Source organism: Cryptomeria japonica, chromosome 11 (genome assembly GCF_030272615.1).
Source record: "Cryptomeria japonica chromosome 11, Sugi_1.0, whole genome shotgun sequence".
NCBI lineage: Eukaryota > Viridiplantae > Streptophyta > Pinopsida > Cupressales > Cupressaceae > Cryptomeria > Cryptomeria japonica.
The window spans coordinates 502,505,329-502,522,600 of record NC_081415.1 but is presented as its reverse complement, the minus strand read 5'-3'; the positions used below and the strand labels follow the sequence as shown (position 1 = coordinate 502,522,600).

The 17,272-nt window shown below is 34.5% G+C and overlaps 2 non-coding genes and 4 pseudogenes across 2 annotated transcripts; 4 read left to right on the top strand and 2 right to left on the bottom strand.

The window, feature by feature from the left end:
* The first annotated feature begins 2,577 nt into the window (after nt 1-2,577).
* Nucleotides 2,578-2,649, top strand: TRNAN-GUU (transfer RNA asparagine (anticodon GUU)). The gene has a single exon. It is a non-coding gene; the product is annotated as a tRNA-Asn (tRNA).
* Nucleotides 2,650-3,439: 790 nt separating this feature from the next.
* Nucleotides 3,440-5,672, bottom strand: LOC131068279 (NAD(P)H-quinone oxidoreductase subunit 5, chloroplastic-like; annotated as a pseudogene).
* Nucleotides 5,673-7,522: 1,850 nt separating this feature from the next.
* Nucleotides 7,523-8,704, top strand: LOC131068265 (NAD(P)H-quinone oxidoreductase subunit H, chloroplastic-like; annotated as a pseudogene).
* On the top strand, nt 8,666-10,578 carry LOC131068278 (NAD(P)H-quinone oxidoreductase subunit 1, chloroplastic-like; annotated as a pseudogene).
* A 2,610-nt stretch (nt 10,579-13,188) lies between these two features.
* Nucleotides 13,189-14,739, top strand: LOC131068264 (NAD(P)H-quinone oxidoreductase chain 4, chloroplastic-like; annotated as a pseudogene).
* Nucleotides 14,740-14,967: 228 nt separating this feature from the next.
* On the bottom strand, nt 14,968-15,040 carry TRNAF-GAA (transfer RNA phenylalanine (anticodon GAA)). The gene has a single exon. It is a non-coding gene; the product is annotated as a tRNA-Phe (tRNA).
* Between the last annotated feature and the right edge of the window lie 2,232 nt (nt 15,041-17,272).

Below are 17,272 nucleotides of genomic sequence, written 5' to 3'. Positions count from 1 at the left end.
AAGGAACTCGGTAAAATAGCTCTATAACTTCGGGAGAAGGGGTGCCTCCTTGTACAAAGGAGGTCGAAGTGACCAGGCCCGAGCAACTATTTACAAAAAACACAGGTCTCCGCAAAGTTGTAAGATGATGTATGGGGGCTGATGCCTGCCCAGTGCCGGAAGGTTAAGGAAGTTGGTGACCTGATGACAGGGAAGCCAGCGACCGAAGCCCCGGTGAATGGTGGTCATAACTATAATGGTCCTAAGGTAGCGAAATTCCTTGTCGGGTAAGTTTCGACCTGCACGAAAGGCGTAACGATCTAGGCACTGTCTCGGAGAGAGACTTGGTGAAATAGACATGTCTGTGAAGATGCGGACTACCTGCACCTGGACAAAAAGACCCTATGAAGCTTTACTGTTCCCTGGGATTGACTTTGGGCTCTTTTTGCGCAACTTAGGTGGAAGGCGAAGAAGGCCCTCTTCCGGGGGGGCATGAGCCATCAGTGAGATACCACTCTAGAAGAGCCAGAAGTCTAACCTTGCGACTGAACCTACTGTCTAAGGGATAGTCTCACGTAGACAGTTTCTATGGGGTGTAGGCCTCCCAAAAGGTAACGGAGGCATGCAAAGGTTTTCTCGGGCTGGCCGAAAATCGGTCCTCGAGTGCAAAGGCAGAAGGGAGCTTGACTGCAAGACCAACCCATCGAGCAGGGATGAAAGTCGGCCTTAGTGATCTGACGGTGCCGAGTGGAAGGGCCGTCACTCAATAGATAAAAGTTACTCTAGGGATAACAGGCTAATCTTCCCCAAGAGTTCACATCGACGAGAAGGTTTGGCACCTTGATGTCAGCTCTTCGCCACTTGGGGCGGTAGTATGTTCCAAGGGTTGGGTTGTTCGCCCATTAAAGCGGTACATGAGCTGGGTTCAAAACATCGTGAGATAGTTCGGTCCATATCCGGTGTAGGCGTTAGAGAATTGAGAGGACTTTTACTTAGTACGAGACGATCGAGAAGGACGCACCTGTAGTGTACTAGTTATCGTGCCCTCGGTAGACGCTGGGTAGCCAAGTGCGGAGCAGATAATTGTTGAACACCTATAAGTAAGAAGCCCACCTCAAGATGAGTGCTCTCATAAGGTCATGGCGAGATGAGGCGTTTATTAGACGATAGGTGCCAAGTGAAAGTGCAGTGATGCATGCAGCCGAGGCATCCTAAGAGACCGGAAGATTTGAACCTTGTTACTACATGACATGACCCGATTGATCTGATCGGGTACACAGAGTATGTTTTGATATAACATTTTACTATAGATGTGATAAAGAATAAAAAAAGATCAATAAAGGGAATCGAGTCTTTCTGACTCCTAATCAATATGTTCTTTCCAAAAAATAAGCCGAAAAAATCCAAGAAGTTTTTATTGCATAGCTCCATTTGTATCATTCCGAGTTCTCTTCTCTACTTGGCAGGGCCCCAAAAAGGTGCCCCTGCCCAGCAGAGAACTCGACAAGTACTAACCAATATCTTGTCGCCTTCTTCGTTTATGGTTTGAAATTATGGTGTCTCAGGCGTAGGGGAACCACACCAATCCATCCCAAACTTGGTGGTTAAACTTTACTGCGGTGACGATACTGCAGGGGAAGCCCTGTGGAAAATAGCTCGATGCTAGAATAATTAAAAAGCTTACTTCTTTTTAAAAATAAACCCAACCCCGACATTCTTTTTTTCCCATTCCACACTACGAAATGCAATATTTGTTATCTGGTGGAGACGGGGCCTGTAGCTCAGAGGATTAGAGCACGTGGCTACGAACCACGGTGTTGGGGGTTCAAATCCCTCCTCACCCACAACAGTCCACATAGAGAGACTATGAGTATCTATAATAGATATATAGAATAAAATTCTCAAATTACTATGACTGCTCTCGAACTAGTAAGAGAACTGCGAATACCAATAGCTAAATTTGTGGTTTACTATAAAGGTCCCTAGACCGTGTATACATACTATTTTTCATATGTTCAAGATTATATTATATATATAGTTATTTGTGTATGACCTTCTTCTATAACTCTTTCTCATTGGTGCCAGGCATATTGGTAAGAACCAAGGGCTCTTACTCATTCATTAAGACACCTGCTTATTCAAATTAGGGTCATCTATTTACGAATTGCAGTTTCGAGTGCTACTATATCCACTTTGTTTCACGGTTTAAAAAGAAAGGGGTAGTTAAAGGGGTAGTTGCTATAGGGTAACCAGTAGGCCGGGGATAGAGAGGTCTTTGTTGGACTTTCGACAAAGTGCAATTGCAATATACTTAGCTCACTGGTACCTCTGCAGCACCGTATCGATCTATCAATATGTATCTCAGATGGAGGAGGGGAGGCAACAAATAAGATTGTGGTGGTGATTGACCGCCGTCTCCGAAGAAACAAAGGAGGGATTGCTATCATAACCTATTAGGCTTATAATATAAGCCTAGAATAGGCACAAGAAGGTGGAGGTGTTTTGAATAAACCTTTGCATTGAATTTTTCAATTGTTGATGCACTTGTTATAGGTTGTTTCATTTCAAAGATATATAGAAACTTCATACCTTCATTATTCCTCAGTAGCTCAGTGGTAGAGCGGTCGGCTGTTAACCGATTGGTCATAGGTTCAAATCCTATTTGAGGAGAGCTCTTTTCTTCAAGCACTTTTTTTTTATGACTAAATAGCAAATTATTGTTTCAAATTATGAATAAGATATTGTTGATAACAGAGATCGGACCATAAAAAGAGTAAAAAATTGTCCAATTTCTAGAGCTGAATTGGAGTAACCCTCTATTCGCCCCGACACATTTTTTTTCACTTTTTTTTAATTTCATTGATAATTTTATCCCAGCAATGTTACCAACATCTCCGTGTAGATTGGGAATAATCTAAACCTCGGGGCTAGCTTGCTCATTTATTTAAAATTATGAGCGAGCTAAGGTGATTTGTTACTAGCAGTTTTCTTAAAATACATTCATCAATCTCTCGAATTGATTTCCATCATGTAGGCCTTTCATCTTTCTACCTTATGCAGACTGTACAGCCTTTGAATCATGGGCTAGTTGATAAGATATGTGAAATCTTATTCGATCCGCTCGAGAATTTTATTTTGGCAAATGAAGTATTGGAAAGTCGTAAAGTATGAAAATGGATCTCAGCGATCGTACCTTCATCGGATCAATGACTCACCTATTTGTCTTTGCAAGCATTTCAATAAGTTTTTTCATAATCTTTCATTTTTTCATTTTTTTTTTCTCTCTATCTATTTGTTCCATGTAAACCAGTTGATGAAATAACTTAATCATATTCATTCACAAAGAATATAAATTAATAATATTTTATTATTGAAAAAATAAATCTAGGGAACGATATTGAAAAAGGATGCAGTTATAGACATCAATGCTGATAAATAGCAAGATATATATGTATATATTCTAGTTTTCTATGGATAGAATGAAAATGAATAGTAATATAATAATATAGATGTTAATACAGAAAATAAGGAAAAAAATATATACGAAGATATACGTCCCCCTCCTAAGCATCTCATTCCCTCTCGTACAAAAAGACCTAAAAAACCTACTCCATTTGGGATTCCATCAATTGCCCATTGATCAAATGAATGACTTGTTTCAGCTAATCCTTGTATACCTTTAATCAAGATTATGTCATAATATATGTCTATATAAGCTTGATAAAAAGACCAATTATATATAGTATTAATCGATTGGTCCATAATAATCTTCATATGAGGATTTGTTTTATGATATACATCCTATGATAAGAAGTAAATAGGTCTATATAGAATACAGGCAATCAATATACCAAGAAATGCTATACCAATTGAGGGGATTGCGTCTATGAAAAATTCGGACCAATTCTTTGGATGTTTCATATCAAAAGGGGTCATCGATGAAGCAAACCATTGAGATAATATGTCATACCTCATTCCGCTTCGAAAAAAAGGAACTCCTATTAATCCAACAAACAGAGTAAATATTCCCAATACAACTAAAGGAAATAGCATTGCCTTGCCCGATTCTTTCGGATATGCAAAAGATCCTTTATAAAAGAAAGGATAAGTGACAACCAAACCTTTGTTCTTTTTGTACAATCCTTCCATCTTATTCGAAATTTGAAATGCTTCTTTGGAAAAGGAATTATTCCTTCCTATAATTTGATTCGACATAGAATCTGCTCTCGTTCTATTTAATATCCTGGATTCCTCCTCTCCCCACATAGAAGTCGAATATAATGTAATATGGTTGTTATATGAATTAACTAAATTTATGCGGAAGTCCCCTTCAAAAGTGAGTAAATACATATGAAACGTGTAAAAGGCAGTTAATCCTACTTGAACCAAGTTATCCCCCCAAAAATGGGAGAATATAACTTACTATCACTAAGAATTTGGTCTTTAGACCAAAAACAAGCAAAAGGTGGAATACCAGAAAGAGAAAGTGTCCCTAAAAGAAAAGTGATTCCTATAATTGGCATATATTTCCTCAAACCACCCATAAGAGCCATATTCTGACTTTTACGGGGGCAATATCCAACAATGGGTTCCATGGAATGGATCACTGATTTGGATCCTAGGAACAATAATGCCTTGGAATAAGCATGTGTAATCAAATGGAACAAAGCGATTCGATAGGAATCTATCCCTAGAGCTAACATCATGTAACCTAATTGAGACATAGTAGAATAAGCCAAGCCTCTTTTAAGATCTTTTTGGGCGAGAGCCATAGTAGCTCCCAATAAAGTTGTTATTCCCCTTATCCAAGAGATAAGATAAATTATTAAAGGTAGAGCTTTAAAAAGAGGAAACAATCGAGCTACAAGAAAAATTCCTGCTGCTACCATAGTAGTGGCATGTATAAGAGCTGAAATAGGAGTAGGCCCTTCCATATCATCAGATAACCATACATGAAGTGGGAATTGTGTAGATTTGGCTACTGGACCTAAAAATAAGAGAAAAGCACACGAAGTAATAAAAAATGAACCAACCCAATCAATGGCAAACAATTCATTTAATTTTTCAGACAAATATTGAAATTCAAAACTACCTGTTACCTAATAAAAACCTAGGATTCCTAATAAGAGTCCAAAATCCCCTGCACGGTTAGTTATAAATGCTTTTTGACAAGCATTAGCCGCATTGAGTCGCGTAAACCAAAAACCTATCAATAAATAGGAACACATTCCTACTAATTCTCAAAATATATATATTTGTAATAAATTAGGGCTAATAACTAGCCCCAACATAGAAGCATTAAAAAAATTAAGGTAAGCAAAAAACCTCACATATGTTTTATCATGAGACATATAATTATCGTTGTAGATCATAACCATGGTTCCAACTGTTGTGACTAAAACTAACATAATGGAAGTAAGTGGATCAATCAAATAGCCCAACTCTAATGAAAACTTATTATTGATAACCCAGGACCAGAAATATCGATAGATGGGACCATCGATAATCTGTTGCAAGAACAAATTGAAAGAAAGAAACATAGCTACACTTAACAGACAAATGCTAATAAGAGCCCATGAACGGCGAACACTCTTAGTTGCTCTTGGAAAAAATAAGGAGCCTAATCCGATTGGTACAGAAGCTGAAAGCGGAAGGAAAGGCACGATCCAAGCATATTTGTATATAAATTCCATAGGAAGATTAAATGATTATTCTAAATATTTTTATATTCCACATTCTTGGTTTCCAATCCACTAGATCCTGAAGAGAACAAAATAAAAATGATAGATCATGAATAAAAAAGAACGATAGAATATGGGATGGAAGGGATGGAATCCTATCGATTTCATATTGATTGTGACCTTTTTTCATCTTTTTTTTGCAAATACCAGATTGGAACCGATCAATACTGATACTAATCAAATATTTGTAAGATGAGCAAGAAGGAACTCTTTTTCAGTCTAGGTACTGCGCTATTAGTCATGTACACACACATTTTTATTTTATTCAATTTTCTATTGTAGATGAATAGTAGTATTAAGAATGGAACTTAATAGAAAATGAAACCAATTGGAATTCTTAAGATAAGAAATAATTGAATCTGTTAAAATGACATAGTGGGTTTTCATTTACTCAAAATTCGTGAGTATATACGTATGTAAGAATTGATAATTATTATCAATTTGTATCGTGGATCCCCTATTGCTAATCAATATTATATGAATAAGGTTGCAAAATGCAAGAAAAATGTGATATAATATTCTCAAAAATGAATTTAAAGATATAATAAGTTTGCAAAATAAAAAAAAAAAATAGTATATAATATAAAATATTATATCTTTTCTAAATAAAATCAAGGTATAAAAATGGATACTATTCTTATGGCTGTACCAAAAAAACGCACCTCTAAATTTAAAAAACAAAATCGTAACAATGTTTGGAGGAAAAAAGTGTATTGGGCCGTAGCAAAAGCTCTTTCTTATGTTAAGAGTGAGTATATTTATTCTAAGCTTGAGCTTTACGGTGATGGTGATTGGAAGATATTTCCTGCAGCTAATTCACCAGGAAGAAAACCCGAGGGTTTTCTTTCTTCCACAGCATCCTCCATAGCAGAGGAAGAGGATAAGTGGGAACGAGAACAAAGAGGATGAGAAGAAGTCCTCTGGCTCGACCCAATTTTCACCACTATTTTCGACCCCCCGATTTTATTGTGCCCAAAAAAGAAGATTCTAAAAATGATAGACAAGAAGATCCCAAAAATGATGAATAAATTAGAGGAAGTGGTGTACACCCTCCAAGAGGAGCAATGGGAATCTCTAGGGTCTCTTGGAGGTACTTGGAAAGATGGTCGGGCAGAAGGGACACAGTTCTATAATCCACTACAGCCTTTCTCTCTGACCTTCAAGATGGGAAATTTATGAATCATTCCGTCATCTTTTTTTCTTTCCCAATAGAAAAGGAAAGTGCATCATTCTTTTTAATAATCCCAGCTCCCACATTAAATATTGCTGGTATGGTCACTTTATTCTATGAAAATTGCATTTTATTTTTCTATGCCGAAGATAAAGTCGATCGAAACGTAGGAATATATGGACCATGAACAAAAAGAAATGGATCTCATTCTTTTTTCTTACTCTAAATGAAATAAATATGAATTTCGGAATTTTTTTTTTTTTATGATAAAAAATTTGTCCGTTCGCCCCTCTTTGATTCCTAGAGAACAAAGAGGATCTGTTGAATCTCAAGTATGTTATTTAACCGGTCGAATTAAAAGACTTACTGAACATTTGGACCTACATGGAAGAGACTACTCTTCCCAAAGAGGTTTGTGGAAAATTGTGGGTAAACGTAAACGACTTCTAATTTATCTGTTCAAGAAAGACAGACTTCGTTAAAAAAGTTTAATCGGTCAATTAGATATGCGTGGACTGCGTTAATTTCGAACAAAATTTTAAGATCCAATTATGGTTTATTAAATTCCGGATCCTAATGAGTCATTCTTTCTTTTGTTCTCATTGATTTTTGAAAAAAACGGGGAAGAGTTATGATTATGGTTGCTAGGGAGAAAGACCTCATGATGGTAAGTATGGGTCCTCATCATCCATCAATGCATGGTGTTCTTCGACTAATTGTTACTCTAGATGGTGAAGATGTTATTGACTGTGAACCTGTATTAGGTTATTTACATAGAGGGATGGAAAAAATTGCTGAGAATCGAACAATTGTTCAATATCTCCTCTATGTAACACGATGGGATTATTTGGCTACTATGTTCACAGAGGCGATAGCGGTTAATGCGCCAGAAAAATTGGAAAATATTCGAATACCTAAAAGGGCTAGCTATATTAGAATGATTATGCTAGAGTTAAGTCGTATAGCTTCTCATTTGTTATGGCTTGGACCTTTCATGGCTGATATTTGTGCGCAGACTCCTTTCTTTTATATTTTAAGAGAGAAGGAAATGATATATGATTTATTTGAAGCTGCCATGGGCATGCGAATGATGCATAATTATTTCCGCATTAGAGGAGTAGCTATAGATTTACCCTACGGTTGGATAGATAAATGCTTAGATTTTTGCTATTATTTCTTCCCAAAAGTGACAGAATATGAAAGGCTTATTACATGCAATCCTATCTTTTTGAAATGAGTTGAGGGAGTAGGCATTATTAGTAGAGAAGAAGCAATAGATTGGAGTTTATCAAGACCCATGCTACGAGCTTCCGGAATCCAATGGGATCTTCATAAAGTGGATCATTATGAATGCTACAATGAATTGGATTGGGAAATCCAATGGAAAAAAGAAGGAGATTCGTTAGCTCATTATTTGCTTCGAATCGGGGAAATGAAAGAATCTATAAAAATAATTAGACAGGCCCTAGAAGTAATTCCGGGAGGTCCCTATGAGAATTTAGAGGTTCGACGTTTAAATAAGGGAAAAGATTCACAATGGAACGATTTCGAATCTTGATTTAACAGTAAAAAACCTTCCCCTACTTTTGAGTTATCAAAACAAGAACATTACGTGAGAGTAGAAGCTCCCAAGGGGGAACTAGGAATTTTTTTTATAGGAGATGATAATATTTTTCCCTGGAGATGGAAAATTCGACCACCTGGTTTTATTAATTTGCAGATCCCTCCTCAACTGGTTAAAAGGATGAAATTAGCTAATAAAATGATGATTTTGGGTAGTATAGATATCATTATGGGAGAGGTTGATCGTTAAAATGGTTATTAATATAGCAGATCTCGAAGAACAAGCTATCAATTTATTTTCTCGATTGGGATTTTCAAGAGAAATTTCTAGTCTTATATGGATTCTAATCGACATAATTATCCTTCTATTGGGAATTACAATAGGATTATTAGTTATTGTATGGCTCGAAAGAAAAATATCTGCGGGAATACAACAACGCATTAGACCTGAATACGTCGGTCCTTTGGGAATTATTCAAGCCTTGACAGATGGAATAAAACTACTGCTAAAAGAGGATATTATTCCATCTAGGGGGGATATTTGGTTATTTAGGATTGGACCAACGGTAGTGGTCATACCTATTTTTTTAGGCTATATAGTAATTCCCTTTCATCGCCACATTATTTTAATGGATCTTAGTATAGGCATTTTTTTTTGGATTGCAATTTCAAGTATTGCTCCCCTTGGATTGCTTATAGCAGGATATGGATCAAATAATAAATATTTTTTTTAGGTGGTCTCCGAGCTGCTGCTCAAGCTATTAGTTACGAAATTCCTTTAGCTTTATGTGTGTTATCTATATCTCTACATGTGATTCGTTGGAATATGAGATTCATTTTTCCCTCTTTTTATTTCTACTAATAACTAAAAAGAGGGAAAAACAGAAGTGAATGGGATTCCTTCATTCTGATCAAAAAACTAGATAGTCATATGGGTTGAGATCAAATAGTTTACAAATCTTGCAGTAAGATGATTAAGTCCCATCCCCCATGTACAAGAGTGAGAGCATGCACAATCAGTGAAAACTGTGTACCCCAGTTCATATATTAGCCATTGGGGCCCAACAGCGAGGAGGCAAAGGAAAAAAGTATGAAGTTACTGTCCTATATACCAAAAATCAAGCAAAGGTAGATGGTGAGAAACACCAAGATATAAAAAAGATTTGTGAAAAAAAAAAAAAAAGAAACTGATATCTAGACCAGAGATATTTCCATAGAAATGGGATAACAATAAGGACTTGACATTGGTAGGGATGATCAAGTAGTACTTATCCAAAACCCCGATCTAGAATATCTTTCTATCTACTTAAAAAAAATGGCTATCCAGAACGAAGTAATCCTTTCCACAGTTTTCTTTCTCCCACAAAAAAATACTGAAGGTTGAGATAGGTTTCAAAGCTCCTATTATTTGTAGCAAACGGAATCTCATTGGTTCGATTTATGAATATTCTGGTGCTTTTTTATTCTGTTCTTTATTTCTTAATGACCATTGAGAAGCTGTATGAAGTGAAAGTTTCATGTACGGTTTTGGAATAGAGATGAAAACAGTGATGTTTCTGTCGACTATAATTATCCAATAGTTCAAGTACAATTGATATAGTTGAAGCACAATGCAGATATGGTTTTTTAGGATGGAATTTGTGGCACCAACCTATAGGGTTTCTAGCTTTTTTCATCTCATCTCTGGCAGAATGTGAGAGATTGCCCTTTGATTTACCAGAAGCAGAAGAAGAATTGGTAGCGGGTTATCAAACTGAATATTTGGGTATCAAATTTGGTTTATTTTACGTTGCTTCTAACCTAAATCTATTAGCTTCTTCATTCTTTGTAACAGTTATTTACTTGGGCGGATGGAACTTATCAATTCCATTCATACCCATTCTGGAAAATTTTGAATGGGATTCTATTTCTAGAATTAACGGGGTCGTTAATATAACAATCGAGATCCTAATTATATTAGCTAAAGCCTATTTGTTCTTATTTATTTCTATTACGACAAGATGGACCTTGCCTAGGATAAGAATGGACCAATTATTGGATCTTGGGTGGAAATTTCTTTTACCTATTGCTTTGGGTAATCTGTTACTAACAGCTTCTTTCCAACTTATTTTATTGTGACTAACTCTCTTTTCTTCTTTGTGAAGAGGGTTGCAATATATCCAAATTTCATAGATCAAATCTATGAAGAGAAAGAAATTTCTATGGAATGATTATTCAAGGAGATTTTACACATGTTCTCCATGGTAACTAGGTTTATGAATTATAGTGAACAAGCAATACAGGCTGCGAGATACATCGGTCAAGGTTTTATGGTTACCTTATATCACATGAATCGTTTACCTATTACTATTCAATATCCCTATGAAAAATTGATTCCATCAGAACGATTTCGCGGGAGGATCCACTTTGAATTTGATAAATGTATTGCTTGTGAAGTATGCGTCCGTGTATGCCTGATCAATCTACCTGTTGTGGATTGGAAAGTCAGAATAGATATTGGGAAAAAATGATTGGAAAATTATAGTATTGATTTTGAAATTTGTATCTTTTGTGGAAATTGTGTGGAATATTGCCCTACAAATTGTCTGGCGATGACTGAAGAATATGAACTTTCGACCTATGATCGTCATGAATTAAATTATGATCATATTGCTTTAGGACGTTTACCAATATCGGTTGTTGAAGATTTAACAATTCAAACAATTCCGAGCTGAACATATTAACTTAGTATGTCTGAAGAAACTACAGACAAATTTTATGTTTTAATCACTTCTATGATTATTCAGATTGAGCTCCGATCAAAGAGTATCTGATAAATAAAATATTTTTTTTTGAAAAATCGGGAATTAATAATATTCCATTAATAATGTCACATGTGTGATTGATCAGAATCTATTATTGATCTATAGATTAATTAATCAGTGCCCATATCAAATGAAATTATAAATCCAGTATAGCATATAGGTAAATGGGGTAACTTTTTATTTAGTGAATGGGAGGAAATAATATTCAAACTTATTGTACACATAATGAATCGACTTGAATCGATATATGATCTTGTTTTGGCTCCTCTAACGCTAAGTCTTATATTTGGAGGTATAGGAGTAGTATTACTTACTAATATAATTTATTCCGCTCTTTCATTGGGGCTAGTTCTTATTTGTATATCCTTTTTCTATATTATATTGAACATGGATTTCATAGCTATTGCACAAATCCTGATCTACATAGGAGCTGTTAATATTTTGATTCTATTTACCGTGATGTTGATGAATAATCCGAAATATCCTAATTATGTCCCTCCCTGGACCGTCGGAGATAGCATTAGTTCAATAGTTTGTATGATTCTTTTTTGTTCATTAATTACTATTATCTTGAACATATCATGGTTCGGAATATCTCTGACTCAAAAATTAGATCAAATGTTAGAACGAGATTTAACAAACAATATTCAACGTATTGGGGCTCATTTATCCACTGATTTTTTCCTTCCATCCGAACTTATTTCTATAATTCTTCTAGTCGCTCTTATAGGAGCCATTACTATAGCTCGTCGAGAAGAAACAATTTGAAAATGAAAGCTCTCCTGTGCATTAGTAGCAGAAATACGCTGTTTTATCTTCATAGATCGTGAAATAATCATTTTCTTCTTTCGATAATGGAAAATTAGAAACTTATTATAACTTTTTTTTGTATCTGAAGATGTTAAGGTATGAGGAGTTTCTTTATTATGCTCAAACATGCACTTATTTTAGGTGCTTATTTATTCTCTATCGGTATTTATGGACTAGTAACAAGTCGAAACATGGTTAAAGCACTTATGTGTCTTGAGCTAATACTCAATGCGGTTAATTTAAACCTAGTAACATTCTCAAATTTTTTTGATAGTAGGCAAGTAAAGGGGGATATCTTCTCGATCTTTGTTATAACTATTGCTGCTGCTGAAGCAGCTATTGGATTAGCTATTGTTCTGACAATATATCATAACAGAAAATCAACTCGTATCGATCAATTTAATTTGTCAAAATGGTAGTAGAGATCTCCTTCCATATGAGGAATTTATATACCTATTTCGATTCAAATAGATACTAGACCTGTCTCTCTAAAAATAGATCTAGATCTCTGTTTTATCTTTATTTATTATAAGTATTATGATCAATCAAGAGCATAATTCATATTGAACTCATTATCCAAATTATCTGTCTAACACGATTAGACCAGATTCAGTCAAATCTGTCTGTTTTATAAAACAAACAGCTAGAATCTGAATATATTCATTATATCACCGATAATACAATTATTGATTTTCTTGATATTCATTCATAATATATCGTCATTTACCATATATTAAAAAATATTATTCAATTAAAAACTTTTTATATAATAATGGAGTTCTTAGATTCAATGGCACATTCAGTCAAAATTTATGATACATGCATTGGTTGTACCCAGTGTGTACGAGTGTGTCCCACAGATGTATTAGAAATGATACCTTGGGAAGGATGCAAAGCTAAGCAAATTGCTTCTGCTCCAAGAACAGAAGACTGTGTAGGTTGTAAGAGGTGTGAATCGGCTTGTCCAACGGATTTCTTAAGTGTACGTGTTTATTTATGGCATGAAACAACATGCGGTATGGGTCTAGCTTACTGATCCATGAAAAAAGAAAGATAGTTAGATTCATCCCATACATATTTTTCATTCTCCTTTTCCTCTTTCATTGATCAAAACCCATACTCGACCCAAAATTGAAAGCATGGGTTTTGATATCGAAAGTCTCTTTTCTCTTCATTATGAGTAATTTACCTTGGTTAACAATAATTGTTATTTTGCCCATATCTACAGGGTTATTAATCCCATTATTTCCTCATAAAGGAAATAAAATGATTCGATGGTATACTCTAGGTATTTGCTTATTAGATCTTCTTTTAATGACCTATATATTCCGTTATCATTATCATTTTGATAATTCATTAATCCAATTGGAGGAGGATTATAACTGGATAAATCTTATCCATTTTCATTGGAAACTGGGAATTGATGGATTTTCCATTGGACTTATTTTATTAACGAGATTTGTAACTACTTTAGCTACTTTAGCTGCTTGGTTACTCAGAATCCGTGATTATTGCATTTCTTGATGTTGGCAATGTACAATGGCCAATTGGGGTTATTTGCTTCTCGAGATATTCTACTTTTCTTTCTCATGTGGGAGTTGGAACTAATTCTTGTTTACCTACTTTTGGCCATGTGGGGGGGAAAAAGATGTCTATATTCGGCCACAAAATTTCTTTTGTATACTGTCGGTGGTTCCATTTTTATCTTAATGAGAGATTTAAGTATGGGTCTCTGCGGATCTCATGGACCAACCTTCGATTTTGAATTATTAGCTAAAAAAGATTATCCCATCACACTTGAAATACTATTATATTTAGGGTTTTTGATCGCTTATGCAATAAAATTGTCAATCTTCCCTTTACATACCTGGTTACCAGATACTCATGGGGAAGCACATTATAGTACATGTATTCTTTTGGCCGGAGTTCTATTGAAAATGGGGGGATATGGGTTGATTCGGATCAATATGGAATTGCTACCTCATACTCATTCTTTGTTTTCACCATGGTTGATAATAATAGGAGCAGTGCAAATTATCTATACAGCTCTAACTTCTATGGGTCAACGCAATTTGAAAAGAAGGATAGCCTATTCATCAGTATCTCATATGGGTTTTGTAATTATAGGAATTGGTTCTATGACATATACAGGTCTCAATGGAGCCATTTTGCAAATGATTTCTCATGGATTAATTGGTGATGCACTTTTTTTCTTGGTAGGAACAAGTTATGATAGGATACGTACTCTTTTCCTTGATGAAATGGGAGGAATCGCTATACCAATTCCTAAATCTTTACTATGTTCAGTAGCTTTTCAATGGCTTCTCTTGCATTGCCAGGAATGAGTGGTTTTGTAGCAGAATTTATGATATTTTTGGCCGTAATTACTAATCATAAATATTCTTCGACCTTTCGAATCATTATTACTGCAATAGCGGCAATTGGAATGATATTAACTCCCATTTATTTGTTATCTATGTTACGTCGATTGTTCTATGGATATAAGGTTTTGAATGTCCCGAATCCTTATTTTAAGGATTCGGGGCCACGCAAACTTTTTATTTTGATCTGTCTCTTTCTACCAATCATAGGTATTGGTCTTTACCCCGATCTAGTTCTATTTTTATATAATGCTAAGGTAGAAGCTATTTTCTCTCAATCTTTCTATTAAGAAATAATCATTTTTTAATTGCTCTCTAGTTTGAGTTATTTCAAGTAGTTTTTATTCCCTTTGAAATAACTTGGACAAACTCCCTATTGATTCAATAACATAGAATCACTGCTGATTATTCTAAATCAATTAATATAAATATATAAATATTGATAGATATATATCTATACCTATATTATTATTATAATGAGGTCTACTAATCCTTTTTCATACTTATAAAAGTATACATGCCAGGAACCAGATTTGAACTGGTGACACAAGGATTTTCAGTCCTCTGCTCTACCAACTGAGCTATCCCAGTTGTTCCCCTGTGCATCATACTAGCACAGTAACCAAACTCCTGTCAACTAAAAACAAAAAAGGTAAAAGACAACATTTGAAAGAGTAGAAGCAACAATGCAAATAAAAACATAACATATATAATGTTGTATACAGTCACACACAAATATATATATACACAAGCAGACACAAATTGTGTCATACAATTAAAACTTCTTATGTTCTTAGTAACACGCCTAATAAATAAAAAATAGAAAAAAAACAAACTTCTTTGATGGGGATAGAGGGACTCGAACCCTCACGATCTATAAAACCAACGGATTTTCCTCCTACTCCAATTTTCATTGTTGTTGACATTGACATTTAGAATTGGACTCTATCTTTATCCTCGTCCAATTATTACTTCCAAAAATGGGAATAAACGCAAATCATCTCTTTCTAGAGAAGCTCTTAATTCGAAAAATCCTTCAATTTCGATTTGAAGCCAAGCATAACAAACCTAGAACAATTAAAGCTCTAATCGTTATTTTTGTTTATTGGTGATATATAATGCTTTTTCAAGCCTTAAATAAAATACAAAAGACATTCTATAAATAATGTATTGTATCCAATTCAAATTATGTTGGATTCGTTAGAATATCTTTCGTTGAGTCTCTGCACCTATCCCTTTCTCGGAAAGGAAACTATTGTCTCTATAAATAGGATTTGGCTTAGGATTCCCCATTCAAAATATCCCAGGGTTCCCTAGATTTGGATGCTATCACTTGGTAAGTTTCCATACCAAGGCTCAAAAAATTTAAGTCCGTAGCGTCTACCGATTCCGCCATATCCCCTTCTTGTAGAACGAAATAATAAAACAATAATTGCATCTCAATTATTTCATTTGCTTTCACATTATATTCTTTTTGCATTTTTTATACAATGTTCTTATATGTATCCCCATTGTACACCACAAAAATATCCCTTTCTATATTTAGATCTTATTGAAATCATATTTTCGTTCTATAAGTATAGTCTATGAAAGGATGAGAAATCAAAAAAGAATTTTTTTTCTTCTTATTTCTTTTTTCAATAATACTATTCCACCTGGGACGGAAGGATTCGAACCTTCGGAATAACAGGACCAAAGCCTGCTGCCTTATCGCTTGGCCACGCCCCATTGTTGCTTGATTTTAATAAATTAATATCAATTGTCGCAATGTTTCATTTTAATTAATTCTTATCTAGTAATATGCAATTATGCATAGAAAAACCGGAGGGATCATTTCTTCAGATCTATATTTATAGGGGAACCTAAAAAGAAACAAGAATATACATTCATTGGTCATTCTCTATCAAAATGGTTAAAATATTCTATGAAGAAATTATCCCTTCCAACTCGAAGACTAAAAGTCTAATCTTGCCGAAGAAATTCGATTGATTGGCCAAATACTTTTGGATCTTTACATCTTTTTTATTCATCGGAGAATCAAAATGCCAGTTATCCTCAACCTCCATATTTGTCTAGATGATGTCGCTTTTCATTTGAATAATCCCTTTTTTGCCAAATTGCCTGAAGCTTATGCGATTTTTGATCCAATTGTTAATGTTATGCCAATTATACCTCTGTTCTTTTTTTTATTAGCCTTTGCTTGGCAAGCTGCCGTAAGTTTTCGATAACGAAAATCTTACAAAATTTTTTTTGTATTCACTTGATACAGAAACAATTATATTGTTTCAATAGTTACATTCTAACTATTTCTAATGGATCATTTTCATTAACCAAATTGGTGTAAAACTATTTTTCCTTGTTCTGATGTTTATTTTGTGATACATCAATTGTTCTCAACAAATCAAAATACCTCGAATTAGTCAATATCAACTGCATCACAGTTGGAATTTGGGTTATTAGGTATTGATTAGAATATGTTATTTTATTAATAGAGGGGCATATCTTTGATATTTATTTAAAGAACAAGTAAGGATGAGAATTTATCTATGTATTCCAAATTTTCTTCTATTTTAGGCAATTTATATACTTGTTTCTATTTTTTGTTTGAAAAGATGATAGATAAATTTATTAATTGTGATAATCCTAAACAAGTTTAGGATAGTTTAATTGGTACTCGAGTTCCTATTTATCCTGTTCAATTCCGAGCAAAGAAGAAAAGAGAAACAGAATAGATTCAATTCTGTTTCTCTTTTCTTCTTTGCTCGGCTAATAAGTATGTGATACAAAAATTGATGATCTATTATGTTTTCTAATAAGAATCCC